The 13,601-nt window shown below is 42.6% G+C and overlaps 1 pseudogene; it reads left to right on the top strand.

Moving 5' to 3' along the window:
• Nucleotides 1-458: 458 nt before the first annotated feature.
• LOC102138049 (bcl-2-like protein 12) lies at nt 459-12,833 on the top strand (annotated as a pseudogene).
• The last annotated feature ends 768 nt before the right edge of the window (nt 12,834-13,601 follow it).

The following is a 13,601-nucleotide window of genomic DNA, read 5'->3' as shown; positions in this document are numbered from 1 at the left end:
CCCTGGCATGCCTACCGACTCCATGAACTATGAACATATTCCTTTTGTACTCGTGAAAACTCAGCTCTGTGACAAAATTCTTTCGGTTGTCTCAAGAGCAAATGCAGCAGCAACTAATATTTATTGAGTACTTTACTCTCCTAAGGTTTTTTTTTTTGGTTTTTTTGTTTGTTTGGTTTTTTTTTGTTTTTTGTTTTTGTTTTTGTTTTTACCTCATTTAGTCTTTAACCTTCTCAGGAAGGTACTATAACTAGCCCCCTTTTTATAGATGGAAAAACTGAGATATAGGAAATTTACATAAGATCACTCAGGTCATCTAAAGCGACAGAACCAGGAATTGGAGTAGCCAGCGGATTCTAACAGCTTGAGCTTTTCAGTACCACACTATCCTGGGAGGTGGTATTTAAGATAAGGAGAGGCAGCTGCTGAGATGACAGCACCAAATTATGTTAGCAGCCATGAGGCCCCGCTCCAGCTACAGTGGTTCTAAGAGGGAATATTTACATGCCATGAAGGTGAGTCACTAAAAATCAGAATCCTTTCTTTAGAATTTCTAGCAACCCACAATATCTGCTTCCAGAATAGGGTAGAGACTTTTCAGAGCTCCTATATATCTTGCCCTACCCAAGTTATGGCTAATTTCTGTTATACCATCAATCCCCAGAGAATCAAAGTGGAGATAGACTTGGAAATGATATTGAATAAAAGGCAAAAGATTGAAGTCTGAGTTCAGGAATGGACTTAGCCCTTCTGGGCCTTGTTTTCCTTGTGTGTAAAATGAAAAAAATAATGCCCACTACATAGGATGGTGAGAATCAAACCAGACAGAGGCATGGAGAACTTTGATGGCACATATTTTTGACATGCAAGGATTTTTTTTTCTTTGTCCTATCAGTCAAAGGGCACATTACAACCAAATTCTATAAACACCTATGACAAGACCATGTGAATCCCAAAGAGCCTTCCTTTGTAGTATTATTATTAGTCTTGGTCAGGTCATGTTCCTTTTATTTTTTTTTTCTTTTTTCCATCTGTAAGAGGAGGGATATTAATCACCAAGGTTGCCTCCAATTTTGGTATTTTGTGGTTTTGTGTTCCAGGTGTAAGAAAACCAAACCCAGGGTTTCTAAATGGCAGGTTGGGCACTTCTAGGCATCCTTACTCTTCTAAGGTGAACAGTCACATTCCTCACATCCCATCACTCACACAGGAAATCTAACATCTATTATAATTATAGTGGTTCCAATGGCCGGCAAGTTCAAGTGTTAGAGAAAAAGATAACTGGATTGTCTACCAGAGATGGGTGGATATCCCGTTTCACAGGCAACCTGTTAGAAGTGGGGTGATAACATTCTTACACTTTTGTTCCGGGTAGAGCCAGACACACGAGGAATGCAGGACAATGTGACCTTTGAGGGAGCTTCTAGCTTTGTGATCTCATGTGACTGCTTCACTGATAAGTATCACTTGAAGCTGATGTCAGGTATGACCAGCCCAGGGCTCTCACAGGTTTCCTGCCTCTCTGCAGGGTCTCTACACAGGGGACTCTCAAGCGCTAGGCAATGTTAACTGGAGCGTGGTCCTGTAGCAGCTGTGTGCTAGCTGAATGCTCTCCCAGTCCCTCCAGAGCAGGGCTGACCCCATTCCAAAGGAAGCTAGTCCCCTGGGGAGCATAGGAGCTGTGGCTGGGAATGATGGATCCATTCTCAAAGGGAAAGAACATGAGGGGATCAGTCAGTCTGGTCAGAGTCCACTGCATAGACCACCCCCAGTGGTCTCACCCCCTGGGCTCTGCCAGCCTCAAGCAGGTGATGGGACAGTTCACCTATGCAACATGAAACCTGGTTAGCAGCCTCAAGATTCATCATGATGCCAGTGGGCTGAGTTGCTGGCACATTACCATGAGATGAGCATGGGCAGCCTCCCCAGGCCCCATGCAGTGGGAACCCACTATCAGTTCATTCTGGGTCTCCAGCAGGCCATGCTCATTTCTGCCTTGGCTGTTCCCTCCTGAAATGCTTGGTCCTCAGCCTTGCACAGCTGGCTCCCTTCTGTAACTCAAGTTTCATTTCAAATATCACTTTCTTAGGCCTTCCACGGACACAGCCTCCCCAACCCTCTATCACACACCCTGTTTTGTATTTTTTATAGACCTTTTCAATTTCTGAAGTAATCCCATTCATTTGTTTTTCATGTTTATTTTCTATTTTCTCTTTTAGAATGTGAGCTCAATTAGAACCAAGACCCTCTCTGTCTTCACCAATCAATGCTCAGCACCTAGAAAAATGTCAAGCAGATAATGCAGAATCAATAAATATCAGTAGAATTAGTTAATTCTATCTAGGACAGGTGTGCAGTGGCATGAACAGCGTTTCTCTCTCTGCTTTAAAGCACTGGTGAGATTTCAAGACTCCAGGGTGGCTTTGGTAGATACTTTTGAATATCTAACCATTGTAGGTGCCATCCCCTCTTCTTCTATATAATTCTCTCACTTAGGAATGTTTTTGGTTGCAGGCAAAGGCAACAATAACAACAACCTATTAAAGTACACTGTGATATCAACAAATAGGTTTTCATTTTTCTCAAATAAGAATAAATCAGGAGGGATGCTGTCCAGAGCCAGTGCGGCAGTTCAACCATACAGGGACCTTGGCTCTTTCTCCTTTGTGTCTTCTATTCTTAGCACACGCCTTTCCTCTCATACTTGTCACATCATGGTTACAAGATGGCTGCTGAATCACCAGGCATCATGCCTGCATTCCAGAGGAGAAAAGCAAAAGGAGTCAGAGCCATGCCTGGGAAATCTGTTGTTCCTTTTTATAAGAAAGACAAAAGCTTTCCCAGAATCATATCCAACTAACTTCTATTTATATCTTCTACATTAGAATTGGGTCACAATGCCACTCTCATCCAATTACTGACAAAGAGAAATGGGATTACTATGACTGGTTTAGACTATCACAATTCATCCTCGGAGACTGGGGTGGGAATGTATCTTCCCTGAGATCAAGCTATTGTCACACTGTCCTGAACAAATTGGGATTCTAATAGGAAAAATGAGAGAGACATGGCTGTTAGCTATACTATAGCTAAATGAACTAGAGGGGGATTTGACTGACAATTAGGCCTATATACTTCTCTTTGCCAAGAATTACAGCTGAGACACAGACACAGAGAAAAAGGGAGATCCCCTGCACCATTTTGTTTCTGAACTTTCTTGAGATGTGGTTGTTTAAATTCTTTAAATTTTATCAGATGCTTAAGTATTTTACTACCCTAAAAGTGTCTTCTTTTCTGAAGCAAGTTCAAGGTGATTTCTGTCGTTGAAAACCAAAGTGTCTTTGTTACAGGAGCGTCTAACTACAAACATTCTGCTTGGCCCAATCAGGCTGTGCTGCATGGTTTAATATAGGGTGTCAGACAGTCATTCACACCTCCCTCAGGAACAGCAGGGCCCTTTGCACCAAACCCTCTGCTCCTCCTGAGGTGACCGGAACATTGTAGACATTATGTCATCAGCCCGACAACATCCTCCTTTTCTCTTTCACGTTCAGACAGCATTTACTGAGGTCCCAAGTGAACAGAGAGGCCTTTGGACACTAAAGGCCTGTGTTGTACAGAGGGATGGAGGTTGTACATCATCATCCACGCTAACTAGTGGAGCACTGGGACTGCTGAGATATCACATCACAAGTCCATGACAAAGGCAAAAAACACACTGTACCTTCTGATCATTAGCCCAGTGCTCTTTTTCTTTTCTAAACCACCTGATTATCTAGGTCAAACACAAATACATTCACACAGTCATCCACACCCCCTCACACAGTCATCCCCCACAATGAGGAAAGACTATAATGTGTAAAGCCTGCCCAGCCCAGCTTAGGATTCCCTTCCTGCTAATAGCCACAAGGAATATTTTGGGGCAGATTACAAGGATTATCACTCACCTGTTCTACAAGGATATCTCCACAGATTTCTTGCTCTGTCATCTCTAAACCTGATCTAAATTCTTTGTTAATGTGTATCTTTCCCCAACTTATGCAAATTTTAGACAGGGTTTCTCAAAATGTGTCGCTTGTAACTTACAGGTTTTACGTGAACAAATGGTTCTGTCAGATAACTTTTGGGAACACCTGGTTAAAGAAAGTTAAATGGCTTTTTCACTGCCAGACACTGCAAAGCTGTCAATATTCTAACATGCATGATGAATATCTAAGAAAGGGATGCAGCATGTGGCATTTTCCAAATTTATTTAATCACTTAATGAAAGTTTTTTTCTTGACATATATGAAAGACTGATAATCTAAGAGATGAGCTTTGGGAGACACTGCTGGTGGGAAGGAGTGCAGGGGTACATCCTAAAACCTCCTACCCGTAAGTACCAAGAGACATATTCTGTGACTTGGTTTAGTAGGTAAGGCCTGAACTTAGGTGTTCCCTAGTAAATATTGCTAGATAGTTAGAACTGCCACTTAGCACACAGCACCCGAGTCCTGCATTACAGCTGCTATGCTGGGCAGAAGCACCTTGCTGTATGGGGGGAGTATACTGTGTTCTTGGACTAATCATGTTATTTCTCTCAGCATTAGGTTCCCCTCCTTGAAAATAAGCATTTTAGGCCATGTGAGAATGGGAAGAATGAAGTCATTACTGGAGAGTTGAATACACTATTAGTTTTCTTCTGTTCCAACCTTTAATCCAAGCAATTTTGGTTGATGTGAGGGTAATAAGCCACACTGACTTCAGTGACCTGACATGAATTAAACAGTTATTTGTCTTGTCTAGATCCACTTTCCCAAAAAGACCACTTGGCACAACATAAAAATATCCTGCCTACCTATATGCAAACATATCCCTAAATATCTGGCACTGATTCCGTTGCCACCTAAACTTTATATGCTTCAAGCATCCCTGAACTGACAACATGATTTCAGGAGAATTAAATGCCTGGATTGACAATGGTTCTGCCAAAGCTTCATCTGTAGGCCATCCAGAAACAAAAGCTCCTTTTCCTGGCAGGCTATTTTTCAAGGGTAGAGAAAGTCAAGTCAAAGAAGAGAATAACTGAACAAACTCATTTATCATCAGAATTTAATAATATAAACTGCAATTCATAAAATAAGTCTGAGAGAATTTTGTGTCTAACTCTAAAGGTTCAACATTAATAGCCATGTGATAATACAAAAAAAAAAATCATTGTTTATCTTTATCCCCAAGAGGAGTATGTTCAGGTTATATTAATAAGGATCATAACTTCTCTGAATTTACTTTGGCCTTATACTCCTCTAAATGGAATCATCTGAAGTGTCTGAGAAAAGTTCAGGTTTTAACCACATCCCTGTCTCTTAGTTCTGTGAAAGAAGGAATGGTCTCTGTAGCAACGGGAACAATAATATGAAAAGGCATAGTAGTGTAATAGGAAAAAAATGAACAAGAGCATCAGAGGACCAAGATTCTAGTCAGTTTTCAGATAGTTGATGTGCTTAGGGGTTGGACTGTGTCCACCAAAAAATTCATATGTTGAAGTCCTAACCCTCAGTACCTCAGAATGTGATCTTCTTTGGAAGAGAGGTCTTTACAGGGGCAATCAAGTTCAAATAAGGTCATTAGAGTAAGCCCTAATCCAGTATGACTGGTGTCCTTATAAGAAGAGGAAATTTGAATACAAACATGCAAAGAGGGAAGATAATGTGAAGAGACACAGGGAGAAGATGGCCATGTACAAGCCAAAGAGAGAGCCCTGGAACACATCCTTTCCTTACAGCCTCAGAAGGAGCCAATCCTGCCAACCCTTTGACCTGTGGATGCTCCATCTCCAGAGCTGTGTGAGACAGTAAAGTCCTGTTGTTTAAGCCACCCAGTTGGTGATACTTTGTTATGGCAACCCTGACAAATTAATGCAGCTGTTTTCCTGGGTAAGTCTTTTAATATTTCAGGGTCTCAGTCTCCTTGTCTATAGCATTAGGGGGTAGATGGCCTTTGGAATTGCTTTTATCTATAAAGGTTAGTGATCAATGATACAGGTAGCCTCTCTCCAACTCTCTTGAGATGTGCACAAGTACCATCTTCTGAGAAAAGCTTTCCGTCTTATCTACAGATCAATGGATTATAGATGGGTTGAAACCAGCTTTGATTATCCCATCTGGCCACCCTAATTTATAATTCAGTAATGACTTTAGTAAGCAAAATAAGGAGGAAAGGAGGCTCATAGTCTCCTGTGAAAGGCTACAAACTCAGTTCATCTCTTTTTACAAGGAATTCATCATCTGGAAAAACTGACTTCTAACAGATTCTAATGGAGGTGCTAGGGTGGGGCTCAGGCAAAAAGATCAATAACAAATGTAAATTTTATGATGCGGTTCTCCATGGTGGAACCTCTGTCAAACAAATAATAAAAGCACACATTTTGTGCTCTCTTCACAACCCATTTCTGGACTCTCTGTCACTCAAATGTTTATCCTGAAAGAAAACGTTTCAGGCACAACTATTAAACTTCTGAGTGTTACCATCCTGTTCCTTCTCACCAATAGAACAGTTAATGACAAGGACTTTTTGCAACATTTATCAACCTCTCATCAGCAAGTATTATCTTGGTAAAATCCCAAACTATTAATGCTTCTTCAAAGCCTGGAATATAGTATTAATGTCAGAATCATAATGGGTAAGAGGAACATTTTGGCAACAGAAATTGTAATTCTAAATGCTATAAAACAGAACTAATGTTCTAGCTCCCCTTCTCTATACCTCATTGAATATATACTTTCCTGCCAAAAGAAATAGGAAGATAAGCATCCTACTCTATAATACAATTTTATCATTGCAAACCAGGGTCACCTTCTTAAGTAGCTGAACAGCTGGCTTAGCATCAAGTATACTAAAATAAAACTCAACATACTTTGCAAACATATATCCACCATTTAAATGGACAGTGCTTGCATCAGTCAGGATCCCAGTGAGAAAGAACACTCATATTAGGATAATTCAAAGAAGGTTTATTTAATAAGGAATTTTTTACAAGGGTGTATACAAGATGTAATAGAACCACAAGGGTTTGCAGGTAAAAACTGAAGATTAGAAGCTGAAGTGCTTACACCACCCTTATGCACAAGGAGATAAGGAGGAGTTGCCAGAATCAGGAAGAAGAAAGTCATGTTGAGAGGAGAGCCCAATACCCTGATTTTACTTACCTCCCTCACTTCAGTTTCCTCTCAGGACACCCCATTGTTCAAATCCAATTACAGACAGACAGAAAGAGTGCCCATTAATGTGTTCCATGAGGGTCAGCCTCTAAAGACCAGGGTGAGTAGATTTGGAGGGGGTGATTGGACAATATGTAGCATAGTGCTAAATAACCCCAACAAACTCATTGGGATACTACTTGTAAATTCTGAGAGTAGAAAGATGTCTACTCCTGTTCACCACTTTATTCCCAGCTATATCATTCCAATACCAATGAATTCTCTGCTTCTCTTGTTACCAGTGGAGGCTGTCTAGGTTCTGGGCATCTTGAACAAAGAATTGGACAAAACACACAAAACAAGGAAGGAATGAAGGGATTTATTGAAAATGAAAGTACATTCCATAGTGCGGGAGTGGGCCTGAGCGTAGGGGCTCAAAGGCCCTGTTACAGAATTTTTAGGAGTTTAAATACCCTCTAGACAATTCCATTGGTTACTTGGTGTATGCCCTACATAAATGGAGAGGAGGAAGTAAAATTACAAAGTCGTTTACTCAGTGTACACCCTGTGGAGAGGATATTACCTGTCATAGCTGAAGTGTGAATGGGTCTTATGTCCCCTGCCTCCAGATCCTATTTTCCTGCCTCACTCTGAAGCCAACTGGGTGGCAACAATTCAACTTGATTCAGACACTAGCTACCCAGAGTTACCCTAGACCCTACACAGCAAGGCTTCGGTTCTATAAGAAGCCCTCACTTTAGATGCTAGCTGTACGTGATGTCTCCAGGCTACCTGCACTTCTGCCCAGTCTACCACAAATTTGGGGGTTTCCACTACAACTCCCCAGGTTCAATAGTTTGCTAGAATGACTAGCAGACTCAGAAAAGCTATCTACTTTCAATTATACTTTTATTATAAAGGATACAATTCAGGAGCATCCAAATGGAAGTGATGCACATGACAAGGTATGGGGCAGGGAGGGGACACAGCTCTTCCATGCTGTCTCTGGGTAATACACCCTCCCAATATGTCAATGTAGTCACCAACCAGGAGGCTCCCTTAGCCTTATTGATTCAGAGTTTTTATGAAAGCATCGTTACCACATAGACAGGATTTACTAAAGCATTTCCTACTGCTGATTGAACTCAGTCTCCAGCCCCTCTCCCTTCTCTGGAGGTGGGGAGGAAGGCAGGGCAGAGCTGACAATTCTAACCCTGTAATCAGATGGTTGGCTCCTCTAGCGACCAACCCTTATCCTGAAGCTATCTAAGCACTGCCCTCTTTAGTCACCTCATTAGCATGCAAAAGACACTCTATCACTCAGGAATTTCCAAAGGTTTTAGGAGCTCTGTACCAGAAACTGGGACAAAGACCAGATATATATTTTTTCTCATGTTACACCAACACATTCAGGACCTGGTCCATAACAGACACTCAATATTTACTCATGGATGATGCAGTCTTCAGCAGGCCACTCTAGGGTTCTTTCTTCATTCTTTCCTGCCTTATTTTCAAGGTATTAGTGCATCTGTTAGGCCTAAATTCTACATGGCTTTAAGATCCACGTCCCCGTCTAGCTGGATACTTTGAGAAGGCAAACCTTAATGGCTCCCTGAACCTTAGAGAAATTTATACCTCTTGACATCCCAGGCATAGGTAGACTCAAAGAAGAAATATTCACTAAGATCTTTTAGAAATGGATTCTTAAGTATTGATGAACTAGCTTCTTCAGTCTCTTCACAGTTTCATCTCTTCCATCATCAACCACCAGGCTCTTAGGTCCTTAAAAAGAGGAGGAAGCTAACGTTGGACATTTTCTTGGGGTGGTGGGATATTTTGTTCTAATGTCATATGCTGTACATCATGCTACCAAAAAGAATGTACATTCTGGATGGTTACACAATGATGTGAGTTCCACCTTATTCTTTAAAAACTCCAAGTGATCAACATTTTACATATTACGGGGGGAAAAGATTTCTACCAGGAGAAAATGTGAAACCAGGAATGAGGAAAACAAAAGGATGGAGCAAGGCTATTCCAAATCAACTGGAGAAAATGAAAGTGAAACACATAAACCCATTCAGGGCTAACGTATCTTGAAAACATGATGTGAAAGTTTGAGACTTAAATAAGGGTAAGGCGGAAGAGTGTTGAAGTTTTGTACCTATGAGCAGAGCAAGGTGTCATTCTGATGGCCTGATAGGTTTCCCTATGGCTAGTAATGGCTTTCTAACATTAACAAAAATGGACAAAGCTCTATTACCAAACTCTAGGTTCTCTACATGAAGAGTTATCCAATGGCTTGAATAGGTCCTTTAGGGGAACATTTTTAGCCCTGCTCACACAGTCATAGCGAACTTTTCTGTGGAAGTGGGGTGCCTTTCAGCCTGAGCAACAGTAGTAAATGGATTCCTGAATTTCTTCAGTTGAGTGTCCTCTCTGGGTAATGCATCCTCTGTGCATGAGACACTTGCTTTGATTAGTAAGCACACATATCATCACTTCAGGCACTGATCAAAAAAATGCAGCCAAGAATAGATTGTGATATGCAGCCTGCAAAAGTTTGCTAGAGACTCTTGATACTAGGAACAATTGCCTAAGGTCATTGTTCTAAAGCCAGTTGATCATCCTAAATAACCAGGTGGGGAGGGATCGACAGGTAGGTCATTGAAAGGAAAGACAGCAACAGAGAATGGAGTGAATATCTAAGCCCCACTCAAAGTTGTACTTAATCAAAATTTCTAAAGGGAGGGACTTTTAAAAATCACAGCCTTTCTCCCTCCCCACAATCATACAGTAGTGAAAGGTAAATCAATTATCCTTTCCATATCTCTACACTATACTTACCTGGATTGGGTACATTAAAATAACATGGAGAATCTTTTCCAAATATTCTGAACCTCCTCTCTTCCCTTCATCCCAGCTCTTCTTCAGTTGAGATGCACTGAGCACTACTTCTCTATTACACTCAGCTACTAAAAAGAAATATATTTGGGTCACATATCTTAATTCCCTGCTGACATACTTTAATGGAATTAATATTTAACAATACACACTTGACTTAGATCAGAAATGCCTTACAGGAGTTACCTATTTGAATTTTACATTGTTACATCTTCTGGAAAATCATAGTTTCAATCATCTGACACATTGTCCCATGTCTATTACATAAACCCTTCACAAAAATTTCATGTCAGAAGAGAGGTGGTCCCCCCAGCAGAACATGTCTGTGTCTTTCTAACAGACCATGATAATGAGATAATGCAAAGCATTGCCCCAGTGTCTCAGTTGCTAGGAAACAAGCCTTTTTTAAAGAAATAACTGTGCATATTAATAAGAATCCTTTGAAGTGGAGCCTTATAAGAAAATGCTGTCCAATAGAACTTCCTGTGATGACAGAAATGTCCTATACCCATACTGTCCAATTCAGTAGCCAGTAGTCACATGGCTAGTGAACACTTAAAATGTGACTAGTGCAACTGACGAATAAATTTTACATTTTATTTAATGTCAACTAATTTAAACAGCAGCATGGCTAGTAGCTACATTGAACAGCATGACTGTAAGGTTACTTTTTCTTTCAGACTTTGGAGTTAGTACTTACACAGAAGTAAAACAATAGAATTTTTTATGGTAGTTTCAATTTAGGTGCAAATACTATGCTTAAATTATGAGTCTCATTGTCTTTTAGTAATATTGTTTGAAAGGATTTGTGCTTAACCGGCCTTGACTATAGAAGTTTGGCTGCTTCCAATAGAGAGGAAGAGTCTCATGTCCTCTCTCTCGGGCAGACTTATTTAATAGGACATGTCTCTGGTCTGGGCTGACAATAGAATCGCTGACCCTCTGCTGAACAGTGCCACCCCACCTAAGTGATGGTGGGGAGTGGGGATAACATGTATTCTCCCCTCAGCTAGGGAGGGACCCTTCAATATTCCAAACCCACCTAATAGAGGGAGGGCAGGAGGTGGCTTTAAAGCTTGCTTTGTTTAATTCACACATGGAGAAAGTGCTCTCTGTGTAAGGAAGAGCCCAGTGGGTTTGCCAGATTTCTCAACCTCGACACTACCGACATTTGGGTCTGATAATTTCTTTGTTGTTGGGGGCTGAATTGTATTTTATTAGATGTTGAGCAGCATTGCTGGCTTCTACCCATTAGATTCCATAGCATCCCCCATTCCTACTAGCAGTGGTAACTGAATATTTCCCCAGGCACTGTCAAATGTCCTCTGGGGGGCAAAATCACCCTGGATTGAGAACTGTTGACTTAGACAGTAAGGTTTTAGACTGGAGACAACTTAAGAAAGGAGACCCAATCTAGCTTAGTGTTTTTTTTTTTTTTTTGGCTGTTATTTTGTTTTATTATTATTTTTTAATATCCAGTCCCTAGCAGATGCCTGGTACATGATATGCATCCAAGTAAATATTACTTGGATGAACGAATAAAAAGCCACTATTATATATTTTTAACCTTTAAATTATCTGCTTCAGTGCCTAACATAGTGTAAGAGCCAATGAACACATGTTTTCTGGTCTGTTAATATTCTTACAGGTGTAAACGAAAAGCAAGAATTCCTACCAATGACTACTTGAGGAAGAAAAATCATAGGAAAAATAAATCTTTTGCATGTCTTAACGTGCATGAAGCCATCTTCCTGGCCTGTTAGGAATTTAAGCTAGAAATGTAAGCCTAAAAATATAGACTTACCATGTCCAAAGGAAGTGCCATAATTGCAAGTGAAAAAGCAAGGCTCCCTTTCTTCGTTGGGCCGGTTACCGACCGGGCCCAGTCCGCAGGCGGGGGGAAAGTTGAACTAATCAAGTTTGTACGAGTGGAGGCGGCGGCAGGTTGAGTAGAGGAGGCGGCGGTGAGGCCCCGGACCAGGCTTTGAAGAGCTGGGGCTCCGGGAAGACACGCTGAGGGTCCTAGCTGCCTTCCTCAGGCGTGGTGAGGCTGCCGGGTCTCCTGTTCCAAGTCCACTCAGCCCTGCCCAAGAAGAGCCAACAGACTTCCTGAGCCGCCTTCAAAGATGTCTTCCCTGCTCCCTGGGGCGAGGAGCAGCACCCGCTGAGTCCCCTCGGCCTTGCTCTCTGCCCATCCGCCCCTGCTATGGTTCAGAGCCTGGCCCAGCTACTCCAGACTTCTATGCCTTGGTGATTCAGCGGCTGCAACAGCTGGTCCAAGAGCAACTGAAATCTCCGCCTAGTCCAGAATTACGGGGTCCCTCACCCACAGAGAAGGAGGCCATACCGCGGAGGCTGGTGGCCCTGCTGGAGGAGGCAGAAGTCATTAACCAGAAGCTGGCCTCGGACCCCGCCCTGCACGGCAAGCTGGTCCGCCTGTCCTCCGGCTCTTTTGCCCGCCTGGTGGAGCTGTTCTGTAGCCGGGAGGACAACTCTCACCAAGCCAAGCATGCCCCGGGCCCCCGCCTCCTTCCCCGGAACCCCTGGCCCTCCTGGCCCTGGCCATGGAGCTAAGCCGGCGCATGGCCGGGCTGGAGGGCACCCTGGCCGGATTCAGCATGGAGCACGTGCACAGCTTCACGCCGTGGATCCAGGCCCACGTGGGCTGGGTGAGCCATTGAAGCCTCTCTCTCCGGGCCTCACTTTACCCAACTGTCATGTGATAGAGGTTCTTAGGTTCCTCTCAAACCTCAGGTATTCTCCCAGCTCCACTGCGTTCGTTCTGTGTTGAGCCCTTGCTGTATGCCAGGACTGCAGTGATGAGTGCGGACGCTATGCCTGGCGTCAACGACTTGGTACACTAATACTGTGAGCGTGAAACCAGTGACTGAGGTTACTCAGGGAGAGGCCGGGAGAGGTAGCTCATGCCTGTAATCCCAGAACTTTTGGAGGCCGAGGCAGGAGAATCATTTGAGGCCAGGAGTTCAAGACCAGCCTGGACAACATAGTAAGACCCCATCTCTACAAAAATTGAAAGTAATTAGCCAGGGTCAGGTGTGGTGGCTCACGCCTGTAATCCCAGCACTTTGGGAGCCTGAAGCAGGTGGATCACCTGAGGTCAGGAGTTTGAGACCAGCCTGGCCAGCGTGGTGAAACCCTGTCTCTACTAAAAAAAATACATAAATTAGCTGGGCTTTGTGACAGGTGCCTGTAATCCCAGCTGCTTGGGAGATTGAGGCATGAGAATTGCTTGAACCTGGGAGGCAGAGATTGCAGTGAGCTGAGATTGCACCACTGCACTCCAGCCTGGGTGACAGAGTGAGACTGTGTCTCAACAAAATAATATAATAATAAAAACCGGGTGCGGTGGAAAAAAATAAAAAATTAAAAAATTAAAAAAAAAAAAAAAGCAAGGCTCCTTGACCTCCTCACCTCCTCTCCTCACCAAAGTTCATCTGGGTGCTGGGTCAGTAAAATTCCTTCCTCACTGACTGTGGGGGCCGGTCCTCTTCAGCACCA

The sequence above is a fragment of the Macaca fascicularis genome, chromosome 15 (assembly GCF_037993035.2).
Source record: "Macaca fascicularis isolate 582-1 chromosome 15, T2T-MFA8v1.1".
Classification (NCBI taxonomy): Eukaryota; Metazoa; Chordata; class Mammalia; order Primates; family Cercopithecidae; genus Macaca; species Macaca fascicularis.
This window is presented reverse-complemented; position numbering and strand designations above follow the sequence as displayed.